The 13,505-nt window shown below is 38.2% G+C and overlaps 1 long non-coding RNA gene across 1 annotated transcript in view; it reads left to right on the forward strand.

Annotated features, from left to right (window-relative positions):
• Positions 1–5,780: 5,780 nt before the first annotated feature.
• LOC122123256 overlaps positions 5,781–13,505 on the forward strand; it is a 66,495-nt gene continuing 58,770 nt past the window's right edge. Inside the window, exon 1 of the long non-coding RNA XR_006150375.1 lies at positions 5,781–5,935. This is a non-coding gene — a long non-coding RNA (uncharacterized LOC122123256). The remainder of the gene's footprint in view (positions 5,936–13,505) is intronic.

Here is a 13,505-nt window from a genome sequence, read left to right on the forward strand (position 1 = left end):
ACTTTGGGATTTTCATAGTGTGAGTAATTCCTATGGGCTCTACCACCCAGCAAGTTAAGGAAGACAGGATTCCTCCCAGGGGGCTGTATTCTGGGAATGTAAGCAGCTTGTTTTCATGAAATCTGTAACTTGCTTGCTCTGGCCTCCTGTTAGAAGCTGTGGTAGTTGTGGTAGTGTTATTTTTAGTTGTTCTTTCTTCCATCTTACACAAATTTTGTAAATTATTTGCATATAAAGATTTTGAAAAATGACTCTTTTATGGTAACATTTTGCTTATACGAAGAAAAAACTTTTTAAGTAATTACTGCTGGGGTCTCTTTTTCTCTTTTAAAATAAATGAAAATATTAATTGATATTGTTATCTATGAATAAAATGAAGACCAGAAAATGCCTTTGCTTTTAATTTTTAAAGTAAGGTAATATTATTCTCTGTTTGGATGGGGCTTTCTAAGGAATTACCACAGTCTCATACACAATTGACTTAAATACATTCCTTATCTTTAAAAGGAAAAGGAATAGGGTCATTGAGTAAATCACATGTGTTCACAGTCTTGTCTGGTGTAATAATATACTACACAAACACATTATTCTGTAGTCAGAAGGGTAAGGGGACATTTGAAGCAGGAATTGCCCTTGAGGAGACCTTTTTCTGTTTAAAGAATAATGCAGTGAAAGACCACACAGTAGAAGATAACAGAAAATATCTTCTGTGCCTTCCCCCACCTTTTACTTTCACCTTCTCTTTTGTTCTCTAAGGACATCTGTTGTAATCATTATTCTGTGCAATTCATAGGTGCATAGCAGGAGGTATATCGTATTTCATTTATTATTTTGTCTACTATAATTATTGCTCTCTTTTCTATCTTGCCATTGTGGGTTTTAAAATATTTTATTAAAGATATGAAAGTATGTTATAGAAAATGTATTAGGGACTGTAGGTAGTATATTTTTTAATTCTTAACTATCAAACTGATTCAATAAAATTCCTTTGGGAGCCTAATGAGCTTTTATTGAGTTTTAAAGAGAAAACATACTAAAAAGAAATGGCTTTTTGTTTTGTTTTTGGTGCTGGTCCTAGTGCTTGAACTCAAGGCCTGGTCACTATCCCTAAGGTTTTCTACTCAAGGCTAGTACTCTACTACTTGAGCCACAACTTCACTTCCAGCTTTTTAGTTAGTCAATTGGAGATAAGAGACTTACAGATTTTTCTGTGGTTTTGAACCATGATCCTTAGAACTCAGCCTCCTGAGTAGCTGGGTTTACAGGCATGAGTCAATAGTTCCACTAAAAAGAAGTGATTTTTAAAAATGAACTTTAAATTTTATTCTTAGTGTTAATCACAATGGACTTTTAGGTAATTTCAAATAAAATTGAGTACTGAGACATTTTACTTGAAAAATTAATGAGCTCACAGCTCCCCTTCCATCTTTTGTGGCGGTTAATTGGAGATAAGAGTCTCACAGATTTTCCTGCCCAGGTTGCCTTCAAACCACAGTTTTCAGATCTCAGCCTCCCGAGTAGCTATATAAGCATAAGCCACTGGCATCAGGCCTTTAAGAAATTCTTAATTGTGAGCAAGAATTATGTGAGAAATCCAAAATTGATGCATCATTTTAAATATTTTCAGTAGTTTGATTTTTTTTGTCATGGATGTAACTCAAAATTCAAATTTTTACTATTATTAGAGGTTCCTAAATTGCCATCCAATTTTATCCTCGGTTTATCTTTTAGGTTTTTTTTGAAATTTATGTTTAAGGATTTTTAAAACTTTTTTGTTATAAAAAATTTCAAACATATCTGAAAGTAAAGCAAACACTATAATGAAATCACCCAAGTTATGTTTGAGCTTTTAGTGATATATAATCCCAGATATTATGATTGTTTATATTCAATAGATAAACAGGAACTAAAGAAATGCTATTGTTTAATACACACTTAAAGAATTTATGTAGCTGGGCGCTTGTGGCTCAGGCCTATAATCCTAGGTATTCAGGAGGCTGAGATCTGAGGATCACGGTTCAAAGCCAGCCCGGGCAGGAAAGTCCGTGAGACTCTTAGCTCCAATAAACCATTAGAAAACCAGAAGTGGCGCTGTGGCTCAAGCGGTACAGTACTTGCCTTGAGCTGAAGAGCACAGGGACAGCACCCAAGCCCAGAGATCAAGCCCCACGACCGACCAAAATAAAAAAAAAGAAGAATTTATGTAAATCAAAATTTTAATAACATACAATTATTTTTCAGCCTATGACAAGTCTTAGTCCAAAAGCTTGTTGGTGGTCAGCATATTTTTTTTCTCTTAATATTTTTATTGTTACTGTCAAGATGATGTACAAAGGGTTACAGTTATATAAGTCAGGTAATGAGTACATTTCTTTTTGAAGGTCACCTCTTCCTCATTTTCTCCCAGTTTCCCTCTGGCTCCTTTACCCCATAAGTTGTATAGTCCACTTTCAATGTAGTGTCTAGTGAGGAGCCTATATTTTTCTCATAGAAATAACAAATACAAAATGCCTTTTAGCTTTTAAGCTAATTCTCATTAATTCCTCATAGTTAATGAAAATCTACCCACTACTTTTTACATTATTTCAATGAGAAAATGCCTCCTTTGCAACTTACATACTGAGGAACATCACCATCTATCTTTCCTTCTACTAAGAATGGGAACTTAAGCTCTCCTGCAATATGGATCATGTCTGTCATGATGAGTCCTTAAGATTTCTCAACAGAACTAGCAGAAACTCACAGAAGACAATGAGGAGAAAGATTGTGTTCTTTACATTCTCTTCTGAAGTTGTTCCTATGCTGGGGGTTGAGGAGGTTAGAGAGTCAAGATCTCCTGTAATAGGGATTATGCATCTGATTGTTCCTACCTCTCAACAAAAGTAGCAGGGACTTGAACAGTAGAGGAATCGGGGTGAGGAAGAGATGAGAGTACATTCTATCCATATCATTCTGAAATTATAATTTTTTCTGCTAGTAGATTTTGTTTCTGTACTTTAAAAGAAGTTCTTAAGTATAAAAGAAGAAAAATGAAACCCTTCTTTATAAAGCTTATAATACAGACTTTTAAAAATTGTCTTATTTTTTAAGTTTCTGATAGAAAAAAATCACATTTATTGGCTAAGGCATGCCTAAGACAACAACAAAAGATTCCTGTGTGTTAAAATAATAGATTATAAGTATAGTTACTAAACTGCCAGTAAGCTAAAACTAGGTTGTTGGAATAATGCTAATAATGAAACTTTAGAGTATGTGAGGATAACAGATGGAAACAGATAAGCTACACTGCTACTGTCTGCTAGTCTATACTTGCACCCTCTCAATTTGACTTTAAATTCTTACTCTTTCAAGGACTTTCTTCTCTAAGCCAGTCCTTAGAGGAACAGCACTCTGCTAATTAATTTCTCCTCATCTTAGATATATATGTAAAAAAACAAAGTGCTATAAATATGCAAATACTTTATGGGTATAGCAAAAGGAGCAAAATTCAGAAAAAGTGGAGTAAATGAAAATAAGCCTTTCAGAATTAGGAATCCTATATATTATAGTGTTCTGTGACCTGAGAAAGTCACTTAAAACCTTCCTGGATGATCTATAAAATGAATTTAGCTGACATAAATTAGCCTTGTTCCTTCTAGCTCTGAAAAAAAAAAATCCATACTGCAAATAGTCATTCTAGAATCTGGAAGTCTTCATATGTGGCAGTAGTGTAGCAGGTAGATTTCCTGTCAGCTCATACAGGCTCCAATCTCACATGCCCTCCAGAGAATGCAAATGCTTGTAAGTGACTTAACAGACTCCCAAAGCTAACTACCTCCTTTCACAGAGGGAGAAATGTCAGTAATCCTTATATTCAAAGAGAACCAGACACACTTTGTGCATTGACTAAACTTAATGCAGCATGGTGTACAACAGCTTCCCCGCAGGCTAGATTGAGATTTGGCCTACTATGTGTCAAGGAACACACAAACTACGGCTTTATACAGGCTATCGTGCTTGTCCTCACAATAACCCTGAGAGATGGGAGCGCTGTCCTCATGTTATAGATGACGATACTAAGAACTAGTTGATGGAGATAATCATTGGTGTAACTGGATTCAAACCTGCTGTGAGAATGAAGTCTTGGTTTCCTACATTGTACTTACTCACAAAGTAGTTACTGGATTTGGGGGTTACAGAGCCTTAATTGCCATCAGTTTCACACCTACCAGCTACTCAAAGCAACTCTGGCTCCTCTGTGGAATCTGAACCCTACAACAATAAGAAAGGGCTAGCCCGTGTCTCTGAAACGGTTTACCCCTAACCCAAGGAAAACATGTTCCACGTCCCCAGCCCAGCTCTTCTGAAGTCTCAAAAGCCTGCCCTGAAAACCTCATATTACTGCAGCCGGGAAACTCAGAATGTCAATTAGCTTTTGTTAACTTATGACCTCCAGAGCGCAAGATGCTCCACTGAGGCAAGGACAGTGAAAGGTGGACAGAAGAAAGGGGTCTTGAGCCCACCCTGTCCTGGGCTGGATGCCAGAACCAAGAGCAGCCTCAGCCACCAAACCTCCAGCCTCCAGCCCTGACCCCCGGCCTCCAACCCCAGACCTCCGAAGCTCCAAACCCCCAAAGGGGAAGGCTTTCCCCTTCTTCCCGTCCTCCTCCTCTGCAGGCCTCTCGCTCTCCCCAGGCCTGCCCTGCCCGCCGGAGGCGCCTCTCCACAGGCCTCTCTAGAGGGAGGCCCGGAATGACCTCCGGAGGAGGTCCCAAATGGCCTCTTGAGGCTTGCCCTGTCCTCCATAGGCCTGCCCTGCTCCGGCAAGCTTTCCCGGCCTGCCGCCTCTCCCTCCACTCCTACTACTCTCCTTCCTCTGCACTCCCTAACTCCATACTAAGGGTTTTTTCCTAACAGTTTTCCCCAAACCGTTTTCCAACTGCCATTTATGCTCCTCCCCCAAGCTGCCCACTGACCAATCACTTCCTGACAGCTCACCATGTGGGGCTCGACGAGCTCCACCCCTCCAGTAGCATCCCCGCCCCTTTCAGTGCCACGCCCCACTCCTTCGGCAGCACGCGGGGAGGTGACGTCAGCCTCTCAAAGCCCTGCTCTGTCAGGTGGCCTGGGCTGTGGAGTGGTGAGGCTCGCCTCTTGATGCCACGCCCCCTCCAGTAGGCCGGGCCACGGGGCCATGCTATTGGGCCCTGCTGATTATCAGGACTCCACGGGTTATCACAGTTACTGTAATAAATACCTAAGACGATCAACTTCAAAAGAGATCATGGAGGCTGGGAAAGTGGCTCAGTGGTAGAGCGCTTGCCTTGCAATGCATGAGGCCCTGGGTTCGATTCCTCAGCACTACATAAGCAGAAAAAGCCGGAAGTGGTGCTATGGCTCCAGTGGTAGAGCTCTAGCCTTGAGCTGAAGAGCTGAGGGACAGCGCCCAGGCCAGAGTTCAGGCCCCACGGCTGACAAAATAAAACTAAAAAAGAAAGAGATCGTGGTCATTTGGCTCCATTACCTTTAGGTACCCATTACGTAGAAAGCACATGATAGAACCATCTGTTCACATCATGGCAGTTAAGGAAGCTGAAGACTAGTATCCCACAATCCCCTTTGAGGACATGACCCCACTTCCTAAAGGTGCCTAGAGACCAAGCCTTAAACACATGAGCATTTGGGGAACTTTCAAGATCCAAACTGTAGCACCCAGACACTTTTGATCTACAGAGGCAACTTTCAAACGTGATGTTTCTAGCAGGACTTCATTTCCTGTTACTTGTAGTGTTGTGAGTGCCAGAGGACAAGTTTCCAGTGGACTCAGAGAAGAACTTGTCTCAAGATGGGAACTTAAGAAAAATGAAAATAGAGTCTTGAAGAACTGCAGTTGTCAGGTGATTCTACAGAGAGTTGTTCACCTGCAAGACCTTATTCTGCACCAGAAACATCAAAGGTTAGTAGTTCTAAATCTCTAAATTCCTAACAGCAGATGAAAGGCTATCCAAATTTAAGACATTAAGCTCAGAAATTCCCAGAAATAGCTTAAGGCACTTCTTTACATACATTCCTAAGACCTACAGCTTTAACTCACCTGGGAATTTATTAAAAATACAAATTCTTAGGCCCCATGATAGTCCTACGGGATCAGAAGTGGGGTCTAGAAATATGTGGTCTTAAAAATTTTATAATTAAGTAGTCGTGCAGAGAGGTAACCATTCCATAAGTCAGTATAATGCATGCGTACAATACATCTTGATCAGTGCTACTACCCTTTCTATCAGTTATACTTATTTATTCATATATTTACGTATTTATTATATACTTATTTATACATTTATATTTATACTTATTTATACATTTATATTTATACCAGAAGCATTGTGCCTAGAATATGTTGTTACATTTCCATTCTGTAGAAGAATGAAAAGCAATTTGGGATAAATAATAAAAACATGCTAATTATAAACATTCTTACTAATTTAAGCAGTTGAATGGGCTAACAATACAGACATTTTTTAACTTTTTTAGTTAAAAATCTAGATTGTCCCATGTTTCATTTGTTGATAATATATTAGTCAAGGTATCCAGGTTTCTTTGGTATGTATTCTTTTTTTTTATTGTGAAAATACTATACAGAGGGGTTACAATTACATGGGCAAGATAATGAGTACATTTCTTATCAAGCATTGTAGCCTCCTCTTTTGTTTCCCCTTCCCATCCCTTCCCATCCACTCCCCACCCCCCCAACCCAATACTCCTCCCCCCCCAACACCAAAGTTGTAAAGTTCATTTTCAACATAAGGACTTGTACGTCTCATTGTTGCAATGGGTGGTATGTATTCTTAACAAGTAGAAACTTTTTTTTTTCAGAGAATAATCCTCCCTCATTATATGCACTAACTTCTAGGCCTTGTAATCATGGGTTAAACCTAATTTGAACATTTTGCATTGTTTCAGCAAATATTTTTCAAATTATCTATATCTGACAAAAGTCATACCTGCCTACATATGGCTACATGGACTTTGCCTAAAAGTGAAAAGTGTCCAGATGCCAGTGGCTCATGCCTATGATCTTATCTACTCAGAAAGTGAGATCTAAAGATCAAAGTTTAAAGCCAGCTAGGCAGACAAATCCTAGCACACAAATTTAACCCCGGTACCAGAACCTCCCTCCACTTCCAAAAAAAAAAAAATTGTGAAAAGTTGCATAGATGTATTTAAAGACAAAACTTGAACTGAGCAGAATAAACAGTTCCACCTAAGAATTATAACTATGTTTCTCTGCCTTTAAATGTAAATCAGAATAGCATCATGACTCTTAAATGTGTCTCAGGAACCTATCAAGTTAGTTTGGTTCATTTTGCTTCATTCATATTAAATGTTAGGTTGATTGTGAATAGTGAATAGTGGTTATTTTGTAACATTTCATTACCACACATGAATGGTAATTACTAATAAGATTTGGCCTAATTTTTTGTAAAGGGGGAAGAGAGGAGGGAAGGAGGGTGGGAAAGAAATAGCACATTACCTTATTGTTAAAAAGAATATGCTATGTAGTGATAACTGGTCTTTGAATCACCATATTAGGAGTGGGAGAGATTTCAGTCTTGAAGCTCCTGTCTAAAGATTCCATAATAGAAATTTGGTGTAGTGAGACAATTACAGAGATTTAGACTCAAAATACATATGCATGTGAATGTAATTGAATAATATTATAATTTAGGTATGAGCCCCCTCTTCTCCAATAGAAAGTTTTAAGAAAATAAAGTATTTTTAGAGAATCAACACACTGTTCATGTCTTGTAAAATACCAAGATTACTATTCTGTTTTCCTGAGTTTCATCAACAAACAAAACACAAAAGGATAGTCTCTTTATTACCTCATCAGATATTTTACAAAGTTTAATGTATATTTATGGTATAATTTACACCTTTATTTACTTGAAATTATTTTGATATAAAAGATACCTGTAGCTTATGAAAAAAATACTTTTCCAGCTTCTTATGTGAGATGGACATTAGAAATCTTCATAGTCCTTTTGAAACATTTTTAATATTCCAGCCTCTTACAATAAGCATTTTTCCCTCTATGACATTAATTTCCTCCTTAAGGTTTTCATTTCAGCAGTAATCTTATGGCAAATGGGAAATACACATAATAAGCTTATTTAAATTTATAATGCATTGACTCTTTTTTGAAGGTAGTCTTGTAATAGGGAATTCTAAACAGAGAATCTCAGTTTTGCAAATGTACAAGGAAGCTACAAACCTACCAACATTACATTCACTTAGCTATACATTTCTGAAGCACATCTGCCCTTACTAGAGGGCAAGATTTGTTCTCTCCTCAGAGTTGCATATGCATAATAAAGATGGGTAGATATTGATAATTACTTCTGCATGTACATAGATTTAGGTACAAAAACACTAGAGAACTGTTTCAAGTGTGTCTTGGGTTAAAGTGACCAACCATGGCAAACCTATTTATTCCTGTTCTCCTAATCTATTGCTTCATACCGTCTCTTCCTCAAGCCACCAGGACTTTTCTCCACCTTCCTTTTTAGCCCTTGTCCCTCCTCCTCTTCTTCCTTCTCCTCCTCCACTTCACCCATGTGACTGAAACTCAGGATCTGGTGCGGTCCCTGAGCTTTTCTGCTCAAGCCTAGTACTTTACCACTTGAGCCATAGCATTACTTCCAGCCTTTTCTGAGTAGTATGTTGGAGATCAGAGTCTCACAGACTTTTCTGCCCTCGCTGGCTTTGAGCTGCCATCCTCAGATCTCAGCCTCTTGAGTAGCTGGGATTACAGGTGTAAGCCACCAGTGCCCAGCCCTTTGAAATTTTTTGAAATTTGCTCCATGGTCCAGTAGATGGTCTTTCTTGGTGAATATTCCATATGTATTTTTTTTTTTTTTGTCATGGGGCTTGAACTCTGGGCCTGGGCACTGTCCCTCAGCTCTTCAACATAAGGCTAGTGTTCTACCACTAGAGCCACAGTACCACTTCCGGTTTTCTGGTGGTTCATTGGAGATAAGAGTCTCACAGACTTTCCTGCCCAGGCTGGCTTTGGACTGTGATCCCCAGATCTAAGCTTCCTGAGTAGTTAAGATTACAGGCATGAGCCACTGGCGCCCAGCTCCATATGCACGTTTTATATCTGGCAGTTACAGAATAAAGTGTTCTATAATGCAATTAGGCTAAGTTGGTTGATAGTATTACTAATGTCTTCTGTCTTTTGTTGATTTTCTTTCTAGGTGTCCTATCAATTACTTTTTTTCAATTATACTAATAGAGCTTAATTCTCTATTATTGTGAATTTGCCTATATCTCATTTCAGTTGTATTAATTTTTACCTTTTGTATTTCTAAGTTCTATTAAGGTATTACATTTTTAGAATTGTTTTATCTTCCTGATAGTTGACCCTCATACCATATGAAATGTTCCTCTTTTTTTGGTAATATTCTTTGACCTGAAATCAGCTTTGTCTAACATTATAATTAGCCATTTTGGTTTTCTTATCATCAGTGTTTACATTTTATAGGATAAAGAAGGATAATAAAGATAGGAAAATATTTCTTATTTTTTATTTATAGTTAGGCCTTTCTCTGTTGCCCACTCTGACATCGCTGCTTCTTAACTGATGTGCTTAGTCCATTTAAAGCTAATGTAATCATTGTTATGATTCAATTTGTTTACTATCTTACTGTTTCTTTTCCGTGTCTTTTTGGCTACTCTGGGCTTTCTGGAATGTGTCTTTGACTTACCAGTCTACCTTCAGTATTATGGCTTAATTAGTATACTGTTCTATCTCTGCCCTCTTATCTTTTGTGTTACTGCTGTTAGCTATCCAGATACAAATTACACATCCACAGTATTTTAAAAGTATGTTGTATTTCGAAGAAGTTAAAAAATGGTAAAAGATACTTTCTATTTACCCACATAGATACCATATCCAATATTTATTCCTTTGTGCATATTTGATTTTTCGTTTTTTATTTTCTTCAACCTGAAGAATTTACATGATAATCCCTTGTAGCCCAGGTCTGCTTGCTGTCAAATTCTCTCTCTCCTCTCTCTCTCTCTCTCTCTCTCTCTCTATCCCCCCCTCTCTCTTTCTGTCTCTCTCTCTCTCCTTTTGGTCAGTCATGGGGCTTGAACTCTAGACCTGGGCACTGTCCCTCAGCTCTTCAGCTCAAGGCTAGTGCTCTACTACTTGAGCCACAGTGCCACTTTCCGGTTTTTCTGGTTTATTGGAAATAAGTGTTTCACAGACTTTCCTGCCGGGGCTGACTTTGAACCACGATCCTTAGATCTCAGCCTCCTGAGTAGTTAGGATTATAGGCGTAAGTCACCAGCACCTGGCTAACAAATTCTCTTAACTGTTGTTTTTAAAATGTATTTATTGAAACCGACCCAGATGCCCCTCAGTAGATGAATGGATCAGAAAATGTGGTATATATATATATATATATATATATATATATATATATATATATATATACACACACACACACACACACACACACACACAGTGGAATTCTATACCTCTATCAGAAAGAATGACATTGCTCCATTTGTTAGGAAATGGAAAGACTTGGAAAAAATTATATTAAGTGAAGTAAGCCAAGCCAAAAGAAAGATAGGTCCCATGGTTTCTCTTATTTGCAATAACTAGTATATGTCTGGGACAAGCAGAAAAGGTCAGATAAGATGATGTTAAGCGAAATGAACCTCAACATAGGGACACAAGTGGCTTTTTCTTTCTTGCTATTGTTTCTAACTTATTTATAAGGTACCATGTGATTTTTTTTTTGTTGCTTTGTATGTCCCTCCCCCACGGTATAACCCGTTTTCACTGTATTTGATGTTGGTATAATTTGGGGAGGGGAAGGGAAAAAACAATTTCTTTAAATAGGATACAGGTGGACCCATTGCAACAATGAGATGTACAAGATGCTATGTGGAAAAATGAACTTTACAATTTAGGCAGGGTGGGGGGAGATGTAGTTGAGGTGGGAGGGCAGGGATGGTAGGGGAAAAACAAAGGAGGCGGCAACAATGCTTGATAAGAAATGTACTCATTACCTTGCTCATGTAACTGTAACTCCTCTGTACAGTATTTTCACAATAACAAACTTATTTTTAAAAAAAAGTATGTGGGAAATAGAAAAAAATAAAATGTATTTATTGTTGGGGGGAGAGAAAATGGGAGAAAAATGAGGGAGAGGCTAATAATGTTCCACAAGAAATGTACTTATTACTCTTGGTGTGTAACTGTAACCCCTCTGTATATCACCTTCACAGGGAGGCTTGGAGCCTCCCAAGTGCTAGGATTATACTTGTATTATAACGTCTGGAATTATTTTTTTAAGTGTCTTCTTTTTTCCTTTTTTTTTTTTTTTGTTGGTCTGAACTCTGGGCCTGCGCGCTGACCCTCAGATCTTCAGCTCAAGGCTAACACTCTACCACTTGAGCCACAGTGCTACTTCTGGCTTTTTCTGCTTAAGTGATGCTGAGGAATGGAACCCAGGGCCTCATGCAAGCAAGGCAAGCACTCTACCACTGAGCCACCTCTCAGTCCTTTTCCTTTTTTATTTTTATTTATTTTTTTGTTTTTTTCATAGTTACTAGTCTTTGGGGGCTGGGAAGGTGGCTTGGTGGTAGAGCGCTTGTCTTGCATTCATGAGGCCCTGGGTTCCATTCCTCAGCACTACATAAGCAGAAAAGGCCAGAAGTGGCGCTGTGGCTCAAGTGGTAAAGTGCTAGTCTTGAGCTGAAGAGCTGAGGGACAGCGCCAAGGCCCAGAGTTCAGTCCCCACGACTGGGCCCCCACTCCCCCCCTAAAAAAAAGCCCGTAGTTTCTAGACTCTGAACTCAGGGTCTTGCTCTTGCTACATAGGTGCTGTACTGCTTTACTCAGCCTTTTATTCATTGAGATGGTGTCATGAACTTTTTTTGCCTGGGCTAGTTTTTAACCACAATCTTCCTGATCTCTAGCTTCCAAGAAACTAGTATTATAGACATGAGCCACCGTGCCCAGCCTTAGCAGTTTGTTTATTTTATTTTATTGTACAGATGATGTACAGAGGGGTCACAGTTACATAAGTAGGGTAATGAGTACATTTCTTGTCCAACAGTGTTACACCCTCTTAGCAATTTGATTATATGCCTTAGTGTTGTTCTATGTTGATCTCACTCAGGGATCATTGAGTAGTAGTCATTAGTTATTAGCTTTCTTCAATTTTGTGAGCATTTAAGCCAATATTTCTTCTCCCTCTGCCTTTCCTGAGTTTCACACTATATAGTTCAGGCCACAGCCTACCAAGTGCTAGGAGTATAGTAATGCACTATCACACCTAGGTCTTCAAATACTTTTTTTCCCCTATTCTTTCTCATGTCTCCTTTTGAATTGCTCATTTTTGAACTTGAAGTGGTTCCGCAAGTCCCTGGGATTCTATTGTGTGCTTCAGGTTATATAATTTCCATTACCCATTTTCCAGGCTTACTGATCTATAGTACCTAATCTGTTGTTGTTAAACACATGCAGTGAAATTTTTATTTCATGTAATATGTTTTTTAGCTCTAAATTGTAATTCTATTTGTTGTTGTGTTGTTAATCATTGTTTTTAAATTATTGCCTGGTTTTCTTATATCCTAAACATATTTGTCTTAAAAGTCTTTTTCTATTTATTCTACCATGTCTATCAACTCTGAGTATGTAGTAGTGGATTTTATCATGGCTGTGAGGTTGTTTGGTAGCTGGTTCATATGGCTAAATTTTTTATGTCTATGTCTATATTTTTATTGGTGCTGGACATTGTGATTACCATACTGTTGTATGTCTAAATTTTTTTATCTTCCTCCCAAACATATTCTGTTTTAGCAGGCAGTGAATTTACTTAAGATCAGCCTGAACCTTTCAACCTTAGTTTTATGCTTTGTTAAGATAGTTCTACAGCAGAAGATGACAAAGTTTTTCTTTAAAGAGCCAGATAGTAAATATTTTGGGTACTACAGGCACCATAGCTTCTTTTACATATTTGTCCTTCTTCCTTATTTAACAACCCTTTAAAAATATAAAAATATAAATGGCATACTTTGTAAGCTATGAATTTATAAACCATACTGTGGGTTGGATTTGGCCTATGCAATGAACTTGCCTACAATTCTTCTAAAGAATTCTGTAGGGTTACTTAGCCACATTTTTTGTAATATAACCTTTCTGAGAACCCATTATATGCTCCTATGTCAATTCAGGAATGTTCCATGATCTGAGATTTTACACTGTGTGAAAGCCAGCAAGTGAACTCGCCAATTTCACAGATGCTTACAGAAGGCATGAGACTCTTAGTTAAGAAGCAAATGGCCTTATTTACACCATTGCAGATAACATGGGCTTCATCTTCTCATTAAGGTTTCCCTTTATTCAAGCCCTGTGGGAGTACTGTAGGTGGTTGAATATTTTATATATATTGGGGGCTCCATCACATTTAAGGATCTCTGAGCTTAGCACACCTCTAATT

The sequence above is a fragment of the Dipodomys spectabilis genome, unplaced genomic scaffold (genome assembly GCF_019054845.1).
Source record: "Dipodomys spectabilis isolate Male_0828 unplaced genomic scaffold, ASM1905484v1 ptg000001l, whole genome shotgun sequence".
Lineage (NCBI taxonomy): Eukaryota > Metazoa > Chordata > Mammalia > Rodentia > Heteromyidae > Dipodomys > Dipodomys spectabilis.